Genomic DNA, 21,288 nt, shown 5'->3' on the forward strand with positions numbered 1-21,288 from the left:
AGCGGTTGGTGCGGGAGGGGGGAGTCGTCGACTTGTTCCCTACTGCTGCAGCGCGAAAGTTGCTGGGCTCTTCGGTGGGGGCGCTGAGTGGCTGCGATCCCTCTCCTCCCAGACCCCCCCTCCAGGGAGGAACTGAGATCAGCGGTGTCTTTATCCACTGCTGAGTTACCGAAGAGCAGGGAGTCCAGCAATGGCGGCCAGTGCTGCGCGTGTAGCTAGGAGCTGGGGACTCGCGCATGCGCACTCCTGCTTGGCCGCGGACCTACTGAACATGGAACAGGGATTACAGATCACGAAAGTTGGACTGCGCATGCACGGCTAGCGGTTTTATTATATAGGATACGATGGTTAATTGGTAGTCATTGTGCTGTTTTCAAATGGGTAATATCAAATTTCTGCAAATTAAATATTAATCGAATTGCTATATTTTGTATATTTTGTAATCTCCGAATTTCTTTTTGCCTAATACCTGCAAAAAGAACATTATGATAGTCTAAGAGCTCCTTTTTACGAAGGCACATTAGGGCCTTAACGCGTGGAATGGCACACGCTAAATTGCCGTATGTGCTAGCCACTACCACCTCCTCTTGAGCAGACGGTAATTTTTCAGCTAGCACGCACTAATCCGGTGCGTGCACTAAAAACGCTAGTGCACCTTCGTAAAAGGAGCCCTAATTGTTGAATGAGATGGGAATGTACTAATATATTTAAAGCTTCAGGATATAATAGATCTTGAAATGATCTTATTAATCTCAGTTTAAAAAATGAACGTTTTAGACAAAAAAGCTAAATTTGGATTTGGACTTCCTATTGAAAATGTCCTCCTGTTTTGCAAAGGATGGAGGGCACAACTGGCCCTGACCTTTAGGGAGTTTTTGTTTTGCCTTCAGGGGAGGTCAGAAGGAACATTTTTTTAAAGTGTTTACGTGATTATGCAGATGTTAATATTGCAATTAATATATTCCAGTAATAGGGGAGAACATCCTCCAAGGATTCAAGACAAAGTTCATGCTGAATCAGAATGTACACAGGTAGGGCTAATCTCAGTTAAGGCGCTGGTCTTTGACTAGAGGGCCGCTGCATGAGCGGACTGCTGGGCATGATGGACCATCGGAATGACCCAGCAGCGGCAATTCTTATGTCCTTAAGTTCCCTCTTTGATTTTAGCATGGAAGTATCTGCCCCAGCATCTTCAAGTTACTTAACTGAATTATTCATCATATTCTACATAATTTCACCAAGGATAGGGAAGAGGGATTTATACAAAGGAAGACACAGATGCTCCAGCCTCTATTTTGGGATATTTAAATAGATCAATTTTCCATTCTAAATTCCCACTCTTGACTATCATATAAGCCAATGTCTCTCAAATATTTTTAGCTCCGGCCAGTGGCGTACCTAGCATATGTGACACCCAGGGCCCATCATTTTTTGACACCCCCCCCCATCTATATGAAAAATATGACTTTTAGTAACAATCCACATATCGCACAACAAGAGTGTACCTAGGAAAAGGCAGCATCTTAAACACTGCAGTGAGCACTAGAACACCAACATATACATTATAAAACTAAACAAGCCAGATCCCGCACAGTCAATTGATCCTGCTGAAAACTATGTTCTTTTCATACACACAGAACAGAGATACACCTTCACCCAATATGGAATAATCACAAACTAAAAATAGAAATATGTAGACAAAAGTTAAATTGGACCGCCAAGAAACCAGACTGCATACAATGCAACACCACAAAAACAGTAACACATTTCCTCTAATACTAATAAAGACAGTAGATGTAAATTTGGAAAAAACTGATACATAACAATCACCACTTTACAAATTAACAAATAAAAACAAAATAAATAATGCGAAATAAGAAAATACCATTTTATTAGACTAATCCCCATAAGCTCGGTCCCCATCCTCGCAAACCACCTGATTCCATCCACACAAGCCTTGAATTGTTTTATATTGAACTTATTATATTAAAGTATAAAAAAACAATATTCTGTACAATTGTCAATTTATAAATCAGCGTCTTCTCTCCACTCTCTCTTCCCCATTTCCCTTCAGCATCCTCAGCCCACTCTCTCTCCACTTTCCTTCAGCGCACGCACATAAAAATAAGCAAGTAATTTTATATCATTTTCATTCATAGAAATTAAAGTCTAAATAATGCCAGTCACATAACAAAACATGATTTTACAAAAATAATTCCCTGCACAGTCAAGCCTGCAAGGATTACTAGATGTCTTTCAGCAGCTCCCCTCCCTACCTCCCCCTTACCTTTGTGGCCAAGTCAAAATGATCTACCAATAATAAAATTTTAAAAACACAAAGCACACTGTACGCACAAAAAATGTTAATTATCATTTATATTCCGCGGGTTTTCAAAGCGGTCAAGGCAGATGACTTTATGCAATGTCACCTCAGTAACAACTATACAAAAATAGGCAAATATATACTCCCTCCCTTTTTTCTAAACCGCGATAGTGGTTTTTAGCGCAGGGAGCTGCGCTGAATGCCCCACACTGCTCTCGATGCTCATAGGCTCCCTGCGCTAAAAACTGCTATTGCGGTTTAATAAAAGGGGGCCATAGTGCAAAATATAGACAGCATATATAAATTCTCAAAACGGGCACATTTTGATCACTATTTAGTGGAGCTCGGACTAAGGAGGACTGCGAAGAATTGCAGAGGGACTTGAACAAACTAGGGGAATGGGCGACGAGATGGCAGATGAAGTTCAACGTTGAAAAATGTAAAGTATTACATGTGGGAAGCAGCAACCCGAGATACAACTATACAATGGGAGGGATGTTATTGAATGAGAGTACCCAAGAAAGGGACTTGGGGGTAATGGTGGACATGACAATGAAGTGGACGGCACAGTGCACAGCGGCCGCTAAGAAGGCAAATAGAATGCTAGGCATAATCAAGAAGGGTATTACAACCAGAACGAAAGAAGTTATCCTGCCGTTGTATTGGGCATCCGCATCTGGAGTACTGCGTCCAATATTGGTCGTCGTACCTTAAGAAGGATATGGGTTCAGAGGAGAGCGGCGCGTCTGATAAAAGGGATGGAAAACCTTTCATACGCTGAAATATTGGAGAAAATGGGTCTCTTTTCCCTGGAGAAGAGGAGACTTAGAGGGGATATGATAGAAACTTACAAGATCATGAAGGGCATAGAGAGAGTAGAGAAGGACCGATTCTTCAAACTTTCAAAGAATAAAAGAAAAAGAGGGCATTCGGAAAAGCTGAAAGGGGACAGATTCAAAACAAATGCCAGGAAGTTCTTCTTTACCCAACATGTGGTGGACAACTGGAATGCGCTTCCAGAGGACAGAGCACGGTACTGGGGTTTAAGAAAGGATTGGACAACTTCCTGCTGGAAAAGGGAATAGAGGGGTATAGATAGAGGATTACTGCACAGGTCCTGGACCTGTTGGGCCGCCACGTGCACAGACTGCTGGGCATGATGGACCTCGGGTCTGACCCAGCGGAGGCATTGCTTATGTTCTTATGTTGTTATGTAAATTATTTTTCCTACTTTTGTTTGGTAATTTCATCAGTCTCTGGTTGCACTTTATTCTTCTGACTGTGCATCCAATATTTCTTCCCTTCTTTCAGCCTCCTGTATGCTTCCTCTCCTCCAGACCTCATTCCCTCCCCCTACTTTTTTTTTTTTTGTTGTTTCATCCTGCCCCCTTCTTTTTTTCTCTCTCCATGCCCCCTTTCTTTCTGTACTGCCTTTCACTCTCTCTCTCGTGCCCCATTTCTTTCTTTCTTTCTTTGTTTCACCCTGCCCCCTTTATTTCTTTCTCCCTGCCCTCCCCCATGCCACAGCCATTGGGAAACATGCTGCTGCCACTGCCGCCATCGGGAACAGGCAGGCGCCGAGTTCTCCCTCCCTGCTTTTCTTCCCCGCGGGGCCGACCAACTCTCACCGCCCGACGTCAATTCTAATGTCAGAGAAGATGTTCCGAGCCAGCCAGGCAGCGATTGGCTGGCTCAGAACGTCCTCTCCGATGTCAGAATTGAAATCAGGTGGCGAGAGTTGGTCAGCCCCGTGGGGAAGAAAAGCAGGGAGGGTGAACTCGGCGCCAGCTTGTGCCTGATGGCAGCAGTGGCAGCCTATTCCCTGGCAGCAGCCTATTCCCCGATGGGTGGCCAGTTGTGCACCCCTTGGAGCATGCACCTGGGGCGGACCGCCCCCCTCCCCCCCTTGGTACGCCACTGGCTCCGGCACACAATAACTCTCAAATTTATTTTTTGGTTGGTTTTGCAATTTTATAAAGTTCTTTAAGTTATGTATGCATAATTGTAACAATGGTAAAACTATAGTAGATAAAAAATAATTGTAATCAATGCAATGGGTGTGCTTGTTTTTTAGTGCAAATTAACTCAAAATCTGGTTCAATACTCGACAAGCAAACACGCTTTTCATCATCCATCATCTGCAGTCGTTATCTTTTTTTCCCAATTTAATTTCTGTCAGAGCTGAAAATCCCAGTTTGCAAAGATAAGAAGATCCAAACGGTAACAAAGCCTTGATTGTTTTGTTGCTCAAGTTAAGATGACTACTGCATAAAAAATAAAAATAAAATTACTTGCCGTTAGTTTTTCAAGGACCAATCACGTCAAAGAATGATGCTTGTTTAAGCGGTTGTATCCTTACGTACACAAACACTCATAACATTGACAGACTCTTCCGTATGTAAAGTACAGGTCATACATTATAGTGTATACTTATGAAGAGAATTTTTAAAAATAAAGTAAAATTCTGGAATCTCTTGTGGCACACCACTATGACATCACCGGCCCTCACAAGAAACAGCAGCATGTGACTGTGAACAGCACTGAAGGTTTCCCTTTGGTGCCGGAATGGGTCAGCTGCAAAGGTAGTGGACTGCCTAGGCCAGGGAAAGAAGACTGATTGGTAAGAGTTTAAAAGTTCCTTGCTTTGCCCAATCACATGGAGAACCCAGTTAGTGTTTTATTAACTGTCTCAATCTGTCCTTCTTTTTCTGGAGCCATATGGTAACCCTACTGCAAATCTGGCTGGCTAAGTGTGTCTTGAGGCTTGGATTAGGAACCTTTGCCTTAAGATGATGAACTGGGCAGGAGAAGAGGATATGTGACAGCAAAAAGATCTTTGCTGCTCCATACTGAATTCCCATGCTATGTTGGTGGTGGAATCAACTGAGAAAAGCAAAAATGGGAAGACCCAATGTTCCACAGAAAAAGGAGCAATCCAACAACAAAACAAACTGTGGACGAAACACAATATTCTTGACCTTCCTTTATTTCTTCAGTCAATGTTAAGGAAAATATCCACATTAACTGTATTAAAAACTAACAGACCCGACACCGGGCTGTGTTACGGCTAACAATGCCTTTCTCAAGGGTCCTAGAGTATGAAATAAGACAAAACAAAAAACAAGAATTAAACATGAACAGATCTTTTAGGACACCAGGCCGCCAGATGATATAAATTAATTTCTGAATGCTTGAATAAAAAAACAAAAAATAGTCAGAGATAGTTGGAGCATGGAGATAAAGCAGTATATTTCTGCATCTCGATGGCCATGAATTTGCACTTGGAGGTTGAAATGTACAGCGTCAGCATCTATGAGACAAACTTAGTTTTTCTTGTTGCATGGGATTTTTTGGACCCCAGTTCATTTGCAAAAGTTAGACAGTTCTAAATCTAATAGATACTGGCATTGTCATATTGATAAAGGGACTTTGGATCATCTGTTGTTTTATTGTCCTTTGATACTTAATTTTTGGAAGTCGATATGGGGCCAAATTAATGTACTTGGGTCATCAATACCATTGACTTATGAAGCCATTATTTATGGTACTTTACTACATGTTAAACCTTCTTTGGATCATTATAAAAGCCAGCTTTTCTTAATAATGACGGGAATAGCAATGCAGATGATTACACGCAATTGGAAGAGTTATGATAGACTTAATTATACTTTTTGGTTACTTATGTTGTGGTTACAAATATGAAAGAATTAACGCTGAATTTTTGGGATATAGTAATGCATTTAGAAGGGTGTGGAGCCCATTGACATCATTTGTTGAATCACATTAGTTGTCATGTACCTTTTCTTTTTAATTAATTCCTTACACAACCAGGGTGGGAGGGGAGGGAGGTGGGAAGGCATCATTTCTTGTATTTAGTTTATTGAAATTCTTTATGTGGTTATACTTTTATGGATGAATGGGAGGAAGGGGGGTGGGGAGAAAATTGTTTTCAGAATGTTTGTATATTTAAAGTGCTTTTCCTGATTCGTTTATGTTTAAAATTTTTGCACTGCACTGTTAATACTTGAAAATTAATAAAGATTTTAAAAAAGAATTTAACATGAATGAAGAAAATACATAAAGAAGTGAACAAGAAACATACATATAGGGACATGGCTGTGAATGACCGCATCCGTTGGTGGACTGGTGATATATTCAAAAACCTGTGAGAATAAAGTGAAACATGCGTTATGAAATGTGTATATCTGTGTTTTTGATAATAGTGAAACCGCTGTACATAGTGTGTGGTATGGAGTCTAAATGTGGAGACTCCCTAGAGCAGGGATCTCAAAGTCCCTCCTTGAGGGCCGCAATCCAGTCAGGTTTTCAGGATTTCCCCAATGAATATGCATTGAAAGCAGTGCATGCACATAGATCTCATGCATATTCATTGGGGAAATCCTGAAAACCCGACTGGATTGCGGCCCTCAAGGAGGGACTTTGAGACCCCTGCCCTAGAGGGAAAGACTAATTCAATAAGCAAAAAGAGCCCTAATACAAGAAAAGTGAAAAAACTGATTAGCATACCGGTCATTAAATAATACGCAGGTACTGTGGAATTGGTGGTGGAATCGACAACACCTGCCTGTGTTTGCAGAAAATCTCTCATGTAGTGAAACATTAACTGCATATTGCTTAACATTTATATAGACTTGTTCCTATCTATTGCTATTCTCAAACGTGAGCAGACATCATCCCCGTACAAGGAGGTTCTGTTCTCTGAAGGAAGGATAGCACAAAGACTTCCTGTCTGTGCAAGGATACATATAACGGTGTATAATTCTATGGACCTTCTTAATTACAGAAATATGCTAGTTAATCATGCAAATGACCACTAGATGTTGCTATTGTCACTTATCATAACTTCTTAATACTAATAAACATACACTGGGGGTAATACTGAGCCCATAGCAGTCCGTGTTTTTTGTTTGTTTGTTTTTTTATGCCAGCTGCTTCAGGATTTTTATATCATTGCCAGGCCATACCTGGACACCAATCTGACACATCCAGTTATAAAGCAGCTTCCAGCACTTATCTGGGTTTCAGTGATATTCAGACCAGTACCAGAATAACTATCTACATTACCTTAGTATAGATAACTGGGTAACTCCAGGCTCCATGTTAGCTCTGCCCCTGGATAAGCGCCGGGGGAAGGCGAGGTGTCAGTGATAATTGTCAGCAGCATTGTTCAATATATGACTGAAACTTACTGATCAGTCTCAGTCAGCGCCGTTATTTGGATAGCAGCATTCTCTACTGAAATGAATGTTTAAAAATATTATGTCTCTTGTACTTTTTGTGGGTAATGAAACCAGAATCAGTTACTTTACTATTTACTAAAGTTGTACAGACCCAGTTATCAGACCGATCTTGAAAAAACCCACACTCGACCCTAGCATGCCTGGCAACTTTAGACCTGTCTCCAACCTATCCTTTATCTCCAAGATCCTGGAAAAAAAAACAATGTTAAACCAATTACTCTCCTTCATTACTATCCACCTTCCAGTCAGGATTCAGGAAATTTCACAGTACTGAAACTGTCCTCGACATCATTGACGTCTGCTGGAAACTCATGGATAAGGGTAACAATGTTCTTCTGGTGCTACTGGATCTCAGTGCAATGTTCAACACTATTGACCATCCTCTCCTCATTGCACAGTTCTCTAAAATTGGTATCCGAGATACTGCGTTACAATGGTTCACCTCCTTCCTGAATAATAGATCCCAAAGCGTACTGCTCAACAATGCACTGAAACTGAAATCAATCAAATACAGTGTTCTGGAGGGGGCTCTACTATTCCCCCCTATTATTCAATCTCTACATTAGACCTGTCCTAAACATAGCCCATAAATACCAAATACAGATTCATTCCTTCGCGGATGATATCCAACTATACCTACTGCTAGGAGAAATCTGTGACACCAAGATCACAAAACTCCTAAACTGCCTCTCAAAAATTACAAACTGGATGTTCGTCAATAAATTACATCTACAAACTTCCAAGATGGAACTCCTTTAATCTCTCAGACCAGTGTTTGGTTTCTTTTTTAATAAGTCCAGTTAATAATTTATACCACTGGGCAGCCTGGTGACCCAGGAAGTCCGCCTGAAAGCATAAGAACTCCATACTATATTGATCATTAAGGTTTTTCCATTCAGGGAACCCCGCCTGAATGGCCTGCTTCAATTGAAACCATCTAAAACTTTCTGATTTATTGATGCCATATTTATGTTGCAATTGTGAAAACTCAAGCAGTTTACCATTAGAGATAACATCATCCAATAAACGTATTCCTGCTTTCATCCAATGCTTCCAGGCGACCCTTTCTCCGCCTATTTGAATCTTGGAGTTGAGCCATAAAGATTGATTTGTAGATTTATAAATTGGAATAGTTGTTATGTTATAACACAATGTTTTCCATGTATCAGCTAATATTCTATTATCTTTACTGTAACTAGGCATTTTGATACTGAGCACATGACAAAGGCGCATTGGAGACATGAATTGCCATTTTAACCACATCCAATCTGGTAATTTTTCCATGAGCTCTGGGAGGACCCAATACATACCCTGGCGCAAAATATAGGATTGATGATACCTATAATAATTGGGAAAATTTACCCCTCCCTCTGAAATTGGCCTTTGTAAAGATACCAAAGCAACTCTAGGAGTTTTACCCAGCCAAATAAATTTTATAAGAATGCTATTTAATTTTTTATAAAAGGACCCTTGAAAATAAACTGGCAACATACTCATCTGATAACAAACCACAGGCAAAATCATTTTAATAGTTTGGACTCTCCCCCACCACGAAAGATGTAAAGGCTTCCAGTGCTCACACATTTCTGTTACCTTCTGTAAAAAAGATTTTTCATTTATTTTCATTGTTTCTTCTAGCGTATTTTTAATCCAAATGCCTAAATATTTTATTCCATCCTCTTTCCAAAGAAAGGGAAATGAATCAAATAAACCTTTTGAACAGTGGACATTAAGTGGAAGAATTTCTGATTTACTCCAATTTATCTTACAACCTGAAAATTTTCCAAATTTTTCAATCAGTTCAAGTAAGCAAGGAATGGTTTTCTCAGGATTTTTCAAATAGAGCAAAATGTCATCCGCATAAGCAGAGACCTTATATTCACAATCTCTATAAGGAATCTCCTGAATCTCCTTTGCTTGCTGAATGGCTAGTAATAAGGGTTCCAATACAACATCAACAAGTAGAGGAGATAAGGGACAGCCTTGTCTAACCCCCTTTGCAACCTAAAACCTTCAGAAAAATTATTATTAACATACAATTTAGCAACAGGGGAGCTATACAATGTTTGAACCATTTGTATAAATCCTGAACCAATACTAAACCATTCCAACGCTTGATACATGAAGGTCCATTCAACACGATCAAAGGCCTTTTCTGCATCCAAGGATACAGAAAAAGCCGGATCATTTAAGGCTTTTGACAAATTCAACATATGGAAGGCAAGCCTAGTGTTGTTAGAAGAATGTCTTTGAGCAACAAATCCTGTTTGGTGCATTCCAGTAATAAAAGGGAGAGCTTTTGCCAAACATATAGCCAATGTTTTAGCTAAAAGTTTTCCATCTACATTAATTAAAGAAATAGGCCTGTAATTTGAAACCAGTGTGGGATCTTTATTTGGCTTAGGCAAGACTATAGTTAATGATTCCGCCATGGTATCTGTAAAACAACCTTTAGATAGTTGAGTTTGATATAAATTTAACAAATATGGTAATAGGGTAATTTGGAATGATTTGTAGAACTCTACTGTAAAACCATCTGCACATGGAGCGGATCCAGCTCTAGGGGACTTCAATGCTGCTTGCAATTCTTTTAATGATATTGACTTTTCTAAGCTTTCTTTTATATGCTCAGGAATTTTCAGCCCCTTTAATAAATAATTTAAATAAATAATTTTAAAATTCCAATCCATCCTTTTCTTTATCTAAATAAGGCTCAGAAAAATACAAATCTTTATAAAAATGTAAAAATTGTTTTAAAATAGGACCAATTTGTGTAAAAGCATTTCCTTTTTCATCTTTTATCGCTACTACTTTTGTTTTTCGTTTTTTTGCTTTTAAATAATTTGCCAGTAATCTTCCCACCTTATTTGATTTTGCATAATACAATGCCTGTTGAGAAAATAAATCTTTCCTTATCATTTTAGAAGAAATCTCATTATATTTCCCTTTAGCTTTCAAGAGATCTTGTAATGTAGAATATTCCCATTTGTCAATCAATTTTGATTCTAATATCATTATATCTTGTTCCAAACTATAAAATTGTTTTTCAATTTGTTTTTTAATGTATGCTGAAAAAAAAAATTTGATCCCTTATGGTTGCCTTATAAGCATCCCACAACGTTTCCATAGAGATAACCTCAAGATTATTAATTTGAAAATAATCTTGTTTTCAACTGTATTTCCTCTATAAAACTTGGTTCTGTTAGCAATGTATTATCAAATCTCCATACAGGTCTATTATCATCTTGGTCAACTATTTTATGTTTAATCCACACCCCACCATGATCAGATAAAATAATTGGATCAATGGAGGCTTGTGTTACTTGCTGAATTACTGCATTTGAAACAAATATATAATCTATTCTTGAAAATGATTTGTGAACTTGGGAGCAAAACGAAAATTCCCGATTATACCCAAATACCAAATTATCTAATCCTAATGATTTCATAATTCTGCTAGGTTTTTTGTACATTAAAAGATCCATAACAGCATTAAAATCCCCTGCCACAACTAATTTAGAAGCAGCCAGTGGTAACATCAAATGTTGTAGAGATTTAAAAAATTCAACCTTGTTCAAATTAGGTGCATATACATTGAATAGCGCCATGGTAGTATTTCCGATGCTCAAGTCTACATGTATCCATCTTCCTGCAGGATCAGTGGCAATCAACTTAAACATAGCATTACATTTGTTACTCACTAATATTGCTACACCTGCTTTTTTCTTAACAACTGGGGCAAAAAAGCAATGTTTTATCCAACCTCCTTCTAGCTTTTTGGACTCTATAGCTCAGGGGTAGGGAACTCCGGTCCTCAAGAGCCGTATTCCAGTCGGGTTTTCAGGATTTCTGCAATCTATATGCATGAGATCTATTTGCATGCACTGCTTTCAAAGCATATTCATTGGGGAAATCCTGAAATCCTGACTGGAAAATGGCTCTCAAGGACCGGAGTTCCCTACCCCTGCTATAGCTGATAAATGAGTCTCCAGGATTAGCATATATCTATATTTTGCTGTTTTAAAATTAAAGTTGTTTTTTTTCCTTTTTATTGGATGGTTGAGGCCATTAACATTTAATGATAATAATTTAAGCTCCATAAAGATAATTATTTCTATGATACCTAAACTTCAACAAATACATCAAATTTTTATAATTTTCCTGCATAAAACTTTTTCCTCTAATTTACAATATATAGCATCCTCTCTTACAATAGATCAAATCTCTTATAACTAGGAATGCCATTGAATTATAAATTTATAAAATTCTTACAAACTTTCATTCAATATATTAAATATTTTATATAAATTTAATTTTATCCATTCCTCCATTTCATTTTATGTATTCATTTAGGAAACAATTATATAATAAAGTATTTTATAAAATAAAACTTAACTGCATTATAATATTTCATTCTATCTTCACTACATTAATTATGAATTTCATATTACTTAACTATTCACACATTTCATTTTTCTATTCATTTAAGGAAATGAATCATAAATATAAATATATTTATAGATGTAATATAGTATTGTTAGAAACCATCTACAACAATTAATTAATTTTGTTAATATATTTCTTATTAAATCAGGAGTATGCTATTAAATAAACCTATCATTTCAGTTTTACCTTTGAAAAAAGAATATAAGCAAAAATAGAGCAGCATGCCATAAAATCAAATCTTCAAGGGCAACATAGCAACTCTCCTCAACATGTACATTAGTGGACTTATATATTAGTATACAATTCTGCCAACAAAGCATCTTCAAGGGCCCAATGATATTGGAAGCCATTCTATTTTCCTTACTATCCGTTGTGGTGGCGCCCCAGTACCAAGAGTTAAGTTAGAATTCCCCTCGAAAGGTTGTGTCACTCAGGAGCTGCTCCAGGACACATCCTTTGAAACAAAAAAGTTAACCCGGAGCTCAATTCCCGACAGTATTCTCCCACCAAATTGGTGTCCCGTAAATACTTTTTAATAAGTTACTCTCAGGTGAGGAGGTCGCACGCAGTGCTGGAGAAGCAGACACGACATTCAGTCCGCAGCCATCCCCCTCGTTCTCATCTCCAATGGTCTACTCCTCGGGCGTCGGCAAGGGCAACGAGGAGCAGCAGGCGTGATAGCAAAAGACCAGGCCAAAGCTCCCGGAAGAGCCGCCGCCATAACGACTGCAAAACTCCTCTCTGCCAAATGTTAAAACGAACAAGGAAAGAGTCACAGGAGGTTGATGCCGCCAGAGCCCTCTCCGCCGGTGCCAACACGATGGTAGAAGTCATAGCAGGAGCGGCCATCAGAGGATGTAAATGTCACAGCCGCAGTAAAGGCTATCTGAGCGTACAACCAGAGACATCCAGAGCCCTGCTTCAACTCTTCCATCCCAACCCGGAACCGAAAGTCCTCAATCAGCGATCTGAAACCATACGCTGGGAACAAACCAACGAGCCCCCTCTCAAAGACTCTACAGACCACCATAGGAACCATCCAGTAAAATCCGATGTAAGTATCAACACCAGGGCTCTCGACAATGTTCCCCCGCATTCCTTCCAAATACAATTGAATTCAGTTCCACACTCGATCATCGCTGCAACTACCCTCTCTGTTCCATTTCCACTTTGGATTTTTTATTTGGTTTCTCTTAAAACCTCTTTATGTTTTATATATTTATTTTCTTTAACCAACATTCAGTACAGAGAGGAGGGATCCGAATTTGATGACCTCATAGATCCTCGTTTAGAATTCCCAAACATCAAATAATTTCTGCATACATTAAATTACAACAGCAGGTATTTTGTAAAAACATAGAATCTTCTCCTGTTTTAAAGTGCTTCTGATTCCAACAATTCTAAATCAGTTAAAAATCTGTTGTAGCGGCCATCTAAATGTTAAAAATAAAACTTAAAATATATATTCATTTTTTTCAATAGTTCTGAATTTTTATTATTTTTCAAACTAAATTTTCCCTCTTACCAGTATTTTAATTCTTAATTCATGGGTGTCTCTCGAGAAGATAGGAACTCCTTAAGTTTTTCTAGGTCATCAAAGGAATAATACTTATCTTTATATGTGATTTTCATTTGTGCTGGGTAGAAAATTCCATATTTTGCTCCTATTTCTTTTAATGGTTCTCTTAGCTGCAAAAACTTTTGCCTTATATGAACAGTTTCCTTAGCCAAATCCGGAGCAAAAAACAATTTAGAGTCTTTATATACTATATTTTGTATTTCTCTATCCACTTTTAAAATATCCAGAACATGTTGGAATCTCAATAGTTTGAATATTACTGTTCTTGGCTTACCTGAATTTTGGGATTTTTTTGCTCCAATTCTATGAGCTCTTTCTATTTCTATTGGTGTTTTAATCTTGAGTGAAAGAACCTTTGGAATCATTTCCTCTAAAAATGAAATCATATTTTTTCCTTCACTTCCTTCTTTTAAACCTATAATTCTCAAATTCTGTTTTCTAGAACGATTTTCAAGATCTATCATTCTCTTCTGCATTACTTTTAACATTTCATGATCTTCTTTATTTTCTTGCTGTTTTTGTTCAATTTTTCCTACTCTAATTTTCATATTGTCAATTCTGTTGGTAATTATATCCAGCTTGCTGTTCATCTGGTTCATTTCCTTTTTCATCTCCATCAAAGTCAAATTTATGTTTTCCAATTTGTCCATCACATCTTTAACATCCAGTGCATCTATAGATGATGAACTTCTGCTTGATGACTGTGGCTCCTCTTTTAATCTTTTGTTATTTCCTACAGACTTTGTTGAAAATTCCTGTATCTTCTGTTTAGTAGATGTCATCTTTGAAGATTTTCTCACAAACAAAAACTATAATTATTATATGTTGAATTCTTGTATCAGATGCTCAGAGGAGGGAGCTCAGTCTTTAGCCAGCCATACACTCAGCCTCCAGGTTCCGGAATCTTGTTTAGTACTTCTAATTTTAATTTGTTTTTATGGAATTTTTTACATTGTACACTGCCTAGAAATTTGATTAAGCGGTATAAAAATTTTTTAATAAACTTGAAACTTCCTCTTGGAAGGAGCTCTGATTAATCAGTCATCCAAGTACAGATGCACCTGAATCCGTGCCCATGACCCTGTCTCCCAGGCTCTATCATTGGCTCACTGGCTACTCATAGCCAAACATTGTGTCTTCAAGAGCCTGATGCTAGCATTCAAATCCTTACATGACATGGCATTGGGCTATATGACAACCAAGATTCCTCCATACGTGCCTAACAGGTCCCTCCGCTCTCAGGATGAAGTATGCCTGAAAACACCTTCTGGTCATGCCCTTCAACTGCAAAGCACCAAACAATGTTCCTACTCCCAATTCATACTGAGCCACTGGAATCAACTGCCCCCACAGATTAGATCATTTGAAGGACTCCTTGACTTTAGGAAAGAAATAAAAACATACATATTCACCTAACTCCGCTGCCCACGACTGATAGATTACAAAGAAATGTATAATGATACAAGATCCTTGGTGTGTGTCTTGCACTGTAACTATAACTAATTTAACTTTTAAACTGTATATTATGTATATTGGCTTAAGATCCCTAATTTGTGTCATTAGGACAAAAACTTGCATTGAAAAACCTTACACTGTAACTATAGCAAATTGCAACCTGTAAACTCGTATTATGGGGCTCATAATCAAAACTTAAACATGTCTAAAAACCCAGCCAAGTTAGCACTTGGGCGATCTAAAAAACAGGCCATCCAAGTGTTGATACCTGTCTCTGGAACATCAGCACCTGCTATAACAGGGGTAGGGAACTCCGGTCCTCGAGAGCCGTATTCCAGTCGGGTTTTCAGGATTTCCCCAATGAATATGCATTGAAAGCAGTGCATGCAAATAGATCTCATGCATATTCATTGGGGAAATCCTGAAAACCCAACTGGAATACGGCTCTCGAGGACCGGAGTTCCCTACCCCTATGCTATAGGAAAGCCTAGTATAGCTGCACAGAGGGGTCTTAAGTAGCCTGGGCGGTTGGTTAGACCTGGGAACACTTGTTGAACAGTACAGATGTATTGATCAGTTGAAAGATAACGCAGTAAGCATTTATGACTTGTGGACTATTTGAACAGGTTAGGATTTCTCTGTACTTGAGGTAGTATTAGACTACACAAGAAGACCTTTCTGACCATTCTTGACTATCTCAAAATAATCCGAGTGTGTGCTACAATAATATATGTTGATTACATTGGATGAATTTACTATAATACAAAGATAATGTAGACAGAAGAAATATAAATTAATGAGTTAAAATAATAAAATACAAAGGATTTTTTAAATTAATAAGTGTTTGATTAAAGTTGATTATACGTTTTAGATTTTAGTCATTTAAATAAATTATTCATTTATTTTAGTAAACACTCCTCCTGAAGAAGCCATCGCGGCGAAACTCAGGACTGAGTTGGGGAGTTGAGAAAATCTACTAGTTTGCACATTTGCACATATTTATCCACAAAATCTTATCCGAACAGCAAGCCTGCAGAGCCACAAGATTGTACCATTCAAGCTGAACAAGAAATGCAGAGTAATGCATTTGGGGATTAATAATAGGAAGGAACCGTATATGCTGGGAGGAGAGAAGCTGATATGCATGGACGGGGAGAGGGACCTTGGGGTGATAGTGTCCGAAGATCTAAAGGCGAAAAAACAGTGTGACAAGGCAGTGGCTGCTGCCAGAAGGATTCTGGGCTGTATAAAGAGAGGCGTAGTCAGTAGAAGGAAGAAGGTGTTGATGCCCCTGTACAGGTCATTGGTGAGGCCCCACTTGGAGTATTGTGTTCAGTTTTGGAGACCGTATCTGGCGAAAGACGTAAGAAGACTTGAGGCGGTCCAGAGGAGGGCGACGAAAATGATAGGAGGCTTGCACCAGAAGACGTATGAGGAGAGACTGGAAGCCCTGAATATGTATACCCTAGAGGAAAGGAGAGACAGGGGAGATATGATTCAGACGTTCAAATACTTAAAGGGTATTAACGTAGAACAAAATCTTTTCCAGAGAAAGGAAAATGGTAAAACCAGAGGACATAATTTGAGGTTGAGGGGTGGTAGATTCAGGGGCAATGTTAGGAAATTCTACTTTACGGAGAGGGTGGTGGATGCCTGGAATGCGCTCCCGAGAGAGGTGGTGGAGAGTAAATCTGTGACTGAGTTCAAAGAAGCGTGGGATGAACACAGAAGATTTAGAATCAGAAAATAATATTAAAGATTGAACTAGGCCAGTTACTGGGCAGACTTGTACGGTCTGCGTCTATGTATGGCTGTTTGGAGGAGGATGGGCAGGGGAGGGCTTCAATGGCTGGGAGGGTGTAGATGGGCTGGAGTAAGTCTTAACAGAGATTTCGGCAGTTGGAACCCAAGCACAGTACCGGGTAAAGCTTTGGATTCTCGCCCAGAAATAGCTAAGAAGAAAAAAAAAAAAAATTTAAATTGAATCAGGTTGGGCAGACTGGATGGACCATTCGAGTCTTTATCTGCCGTCATCTACTATGTTTCTATGTTACTATATAGATAAGTGCAATATTATAGTTGAATAATGCAAGAGAGAATATATAAGCACTTGCTGGATGGTCTTGCATTTTAAGATCAGAAATAATGTGGAATAAGGGACCCAAAAGTGTGATGATGGTCCCCAAATGATCTCATTGTGGCTCTCATGCAAGAGATAAGACACTGAGCACTTATTTACATATTTACATATTTATTTATTCAATATAATTTAGAGAATAAGAGAATATATATACAATAAGAGAATATACATACAAGCAAAATTCATAGTTTTTTATGCATGAATTGAAGGAGCTGGTAACCAATTTGAATTTGTTATAAAGTAATACCGGCAATACAGCGTTTACACTCCTTATTATTTAAAGTTAAAAAACAAATATTTTAATCCATAGCTTAGAGAACTCCTTTGATCTCGTGTCATGAAGATCAAACAGATGAAGAGTCATCTGGCACAGAGGTAACTACAGCTATAGTCCATGTTCTGTTTCAGACTTTATTCCCTAAAGTCTTAATTAAGTAGCTTTCCTAATTCATCACCCTTTCCCTCCTACTTGGTCACTGAAACTTCTGAGATAATTAGGGCTGAGAGGGAAACCTTCACCTGTAGAAGCTATCAATCCTGGTCACCTAAGGCTTTCCACAACCCCCAGGAGGAAAATGTAGGACATGAAACCACGGGGAGGGGGAGAGTGTGAAAATTACACAGCTTAACTTTTAGTAATAGTTTGGTATAGGGTTGGTTTTTTTTGCCAAGGATGGTACTCAGGAACTTTGTCATCCGATTTCTTATTATAGTGACTTATGCTTATTTAGAGAACTCAGACAAAAGAATAAGGGTGAGAGAGACTGTCTTCCATCTCATAAGTTTTTCTCCCTATGGTGGTTAAAGGAATAAGAGGCGGCTTTTGGCATGTATGGAATGAACTAACACCCATAGCAGAACAAATAAGAAAGGAGGAGAAGCAGGAATTTTACTGGGAGGAATTTTAGAAATGCTTTCCTGTTTGTATTTCTCTCAGAGCTTATGACACAAGGGCCTTCCCAAGGTGTGGATCAGCCTAGGCTGTAGGACATGTTGGCTGTCGCAAGTAACTTTCTAGGTCAAGGAAAGAGACGGTTGCAAGATCCTTGTGTCATTATTGAAAGATGAGCCAGGCTAGACTCGAACTCCACAGTCATTCGTGAATCAAAATCTCAGAGATGCTGACTAGTTGCTTGCTTTTCCAAGAGAGAGATTTTCGTAGGCCAGTCCTGAATTTCTGTGCTGATGGATTATGGGACCTGCGTCACCAATTTCAATGGGTAAAATCAGGGACTACAAATATCACGCTGCTTTGTGTTGAAAGTTCAAAATCAGGACTGGTCAAAATGCCTCTTTTCTGGAACTGGGTAACTTGGCAGTTCTGATATTTGGGTGGACCTCTGACCAGTTATACCATGAGACTAGTTTTATTTTGAAGAGGAAGTGGTAGCACAGAGCACTGAATGTGTGACTGATGGGAGTTAAGAGGATGATGTTGTATCATCTTGTCACTGGGGCAGTTCTGGATTGCCTCCTTTCCCATTTTTTTTATTCAGCTTGGTTGGAGCTAGGTCTGGAGTCTAGAATCTGGCACCAAAACTTCTATTCACAAATACTTGGGGCATTTTTCTGTTATATAGCATCCCTCTTCTCCCCTCCCCCCCCCCCCCCCCACCCCAAAGCATACTTGGCCAGCAGCCTCAGATTCTGGATAGGTAAAGCAGGGTGGTCTCCCAACGTGCTATGTGACAAGTTGGGTTAGTTCTAGAGAACAGAGGCAGCAGCATAGTGAGGGAAGGAGGCACCCGGCATCGTTGAGCTGTGCACCCTACCCCCAACCCCTTCCCCTCTTAAAGTCTTTGCTGCTCATACCAGCTTCAGCTCTCCGTTTCACATAACTTCCTGACCCCACAACCAGGAAATGATGTCAGAAGGAGAGCTGAGGCCAGCACTGGTGAAGATTTGAAGAGGTGGGTGGGTAGAGAGGTGCCAGTGCCCCCCCCCCCACCTTGCTATGTCATTGAACAGAGGAAACAGAGAACAAGAGTGAATGTATTAACTGGAATATAAGCAGTTAATACATTGTTTGGGAGAGCCCAAAAGCTCCACCCTAGACCCCACCCAAGCTCCGCCCCTGACCCTGCCCCCGTCCCCATAATAATAATAATAGTATTAATTGTAATACAATTTTTTCCATTCTTTTTCATATATACACATACAGTATAGTCATATTAACAATGGTTGACCACAAAATTAAACTACACAAAGCACACTGTGTACTTCTCAACATTCATTCCTACCAGAACACAGATAACCCTGTGTAAATAAAGGACCACAAACTAAAAGTACTAATATACACAAATGAAACCCTAAGATGCCAGACTCTACATGCAGTACAACACCAGAGAAATAGAAAGAAAATAATTTATTCCAGAACAGTGCAAAATATAGACAGCAGATATAAATTCTCAAAACTGATACATTTCAGTCACTAAATAAAATTATATTCTCTTCCTTTGCTATCTGGTGATTTTATTTTTCTAATCATCTTTTCCCAGTATCTTGTTGTGGTATACAAGTAAGTACAGTAAGTTTTGGATGGATTTCGGAGGGCTCACCATACAAAGTTCATAGTGATGTGTGCCTGGGACGTTGAAATGTGAGAGTCACTGCAGTACCCCCTAGAGTGCCCCTCTGCTGTGCTCAGCTCTCTATGAACAGTTTTCTAAGAATGCTGGCTGCTTTGAGTGCTGAATAACTTTCTTTTGTGTGTTTTTCATGTGGATGTATTTATATTCGAGAATGGCCAAAAAAGATAGATATACTAAGGACCAAAATGTCTACATAGGTCATTAAAAAAAAAAAAAAAGATATACATTTTGCTGTTTTGAGAATGGACATTTCTCTGCTGGATTTCTGGACGTCTTTCCCAAAATGCCCAAACTCAGACTTAAATGTCCTATCGAAAATGCCCCTCCACATGTCTATATTCTCAGCTGCTTTATATAATGTGGTGAATTACATTTCTAGTAGAGTTAGTGATTCACTGTCCTGGAGAGCTTTCGGTTCAAATTTTGTACCTGATACACAGAGGGTGAGTGACTTTCCCAGGGTCTGTGGGAGAATTGAGATTTGAACCTTGTATTTTCTGATGTATGGCTTTTGCTCTAACCACTAGGCTAGGCCTCTCTTCCCTCCCTTAGCTCCCTATCACCTGCCACCACTAAGAAAGCTCTGAATTGCAGTTTTGTGACCTTGGTTATTTCACTGAACCTGAAATAAGGTGATTTCTCTTCAGCAGGCTCACTAAAAACGTTGGCAAAGCACAGGTTTATAGGTTGGCAACCATATGTTGTTGCTAGGACAAGTTAAACAATGCAGCTTGGATTATTCATCATTGTCCTTCGGAAGAGCTATTAAAATGCCAAGATGATAAGCACCAAAGCAAACAGCCTCCTCTGCATTTCTAGTTAGACATTATAAATAGCGGAAGGGATAAGTGAAGCTAGTGCACTGCAGGGATTTTATTCCATTTGCTGGCTCTGATCCCTATCTGCAAGACTTCAAAGCTAAGAATGAAACTTATAAAAGTCAAGGGTACTCCATAGAGAATGACATGGTGACAGAATTTGTCACTGTCCCCATCTCCGTGGATAACTGTGGGAAACCATCCTGCATCATTCTTTAGTGTCTATCTCAACCTCAGTCCTTCTACACCAGCATTCTTCAATGCAAGGCTTGGGGGTCACTGGTTGTGCCCATTCATACTCTGATTCTTTCCTCTTTCCTTAAAGCAGGGGTGTCAAAGTCCCTCCTTGAGGGCCACAATCCAGTCGGGTTTTCAGTTTTTCCCCAATGAATATGCATGAGATCTATTTGTATGTATTGCTTTCATTGTATGCTAAGAGATCTCATGCATATTCATTGGGGAAATCCTGAAAACCTGATTGGATTGTGGCCCTTGAGGAGCGACTTTGACACCCCTGCCTTAAAGAATGGCATGGGGATGGTTTCCCACGGTAATCAACGGGGATGGGGACAGTGACAAACCAACCATCTTGTCATATTATTCCATGTGCATATATGTGGGAAGGGGAAAATGGAAAGGGAGGGGATTTGGGATTTAGCTATGCCTTTTTCCAGG

Source organism: Geotrypetes seraphini, chromosome 8, assembly GCF_902459505.1.
Source record: "Geotrypetes seraphini chromosome 8, aGeoSer1.1, whole genome shotgun sequence".
NCBI lineage: Eukaryota > Metazoa > Chordata > Amphibia > Gymnophiona > Dermophiidae > Geotrypetes > Geotrypetes seraphini.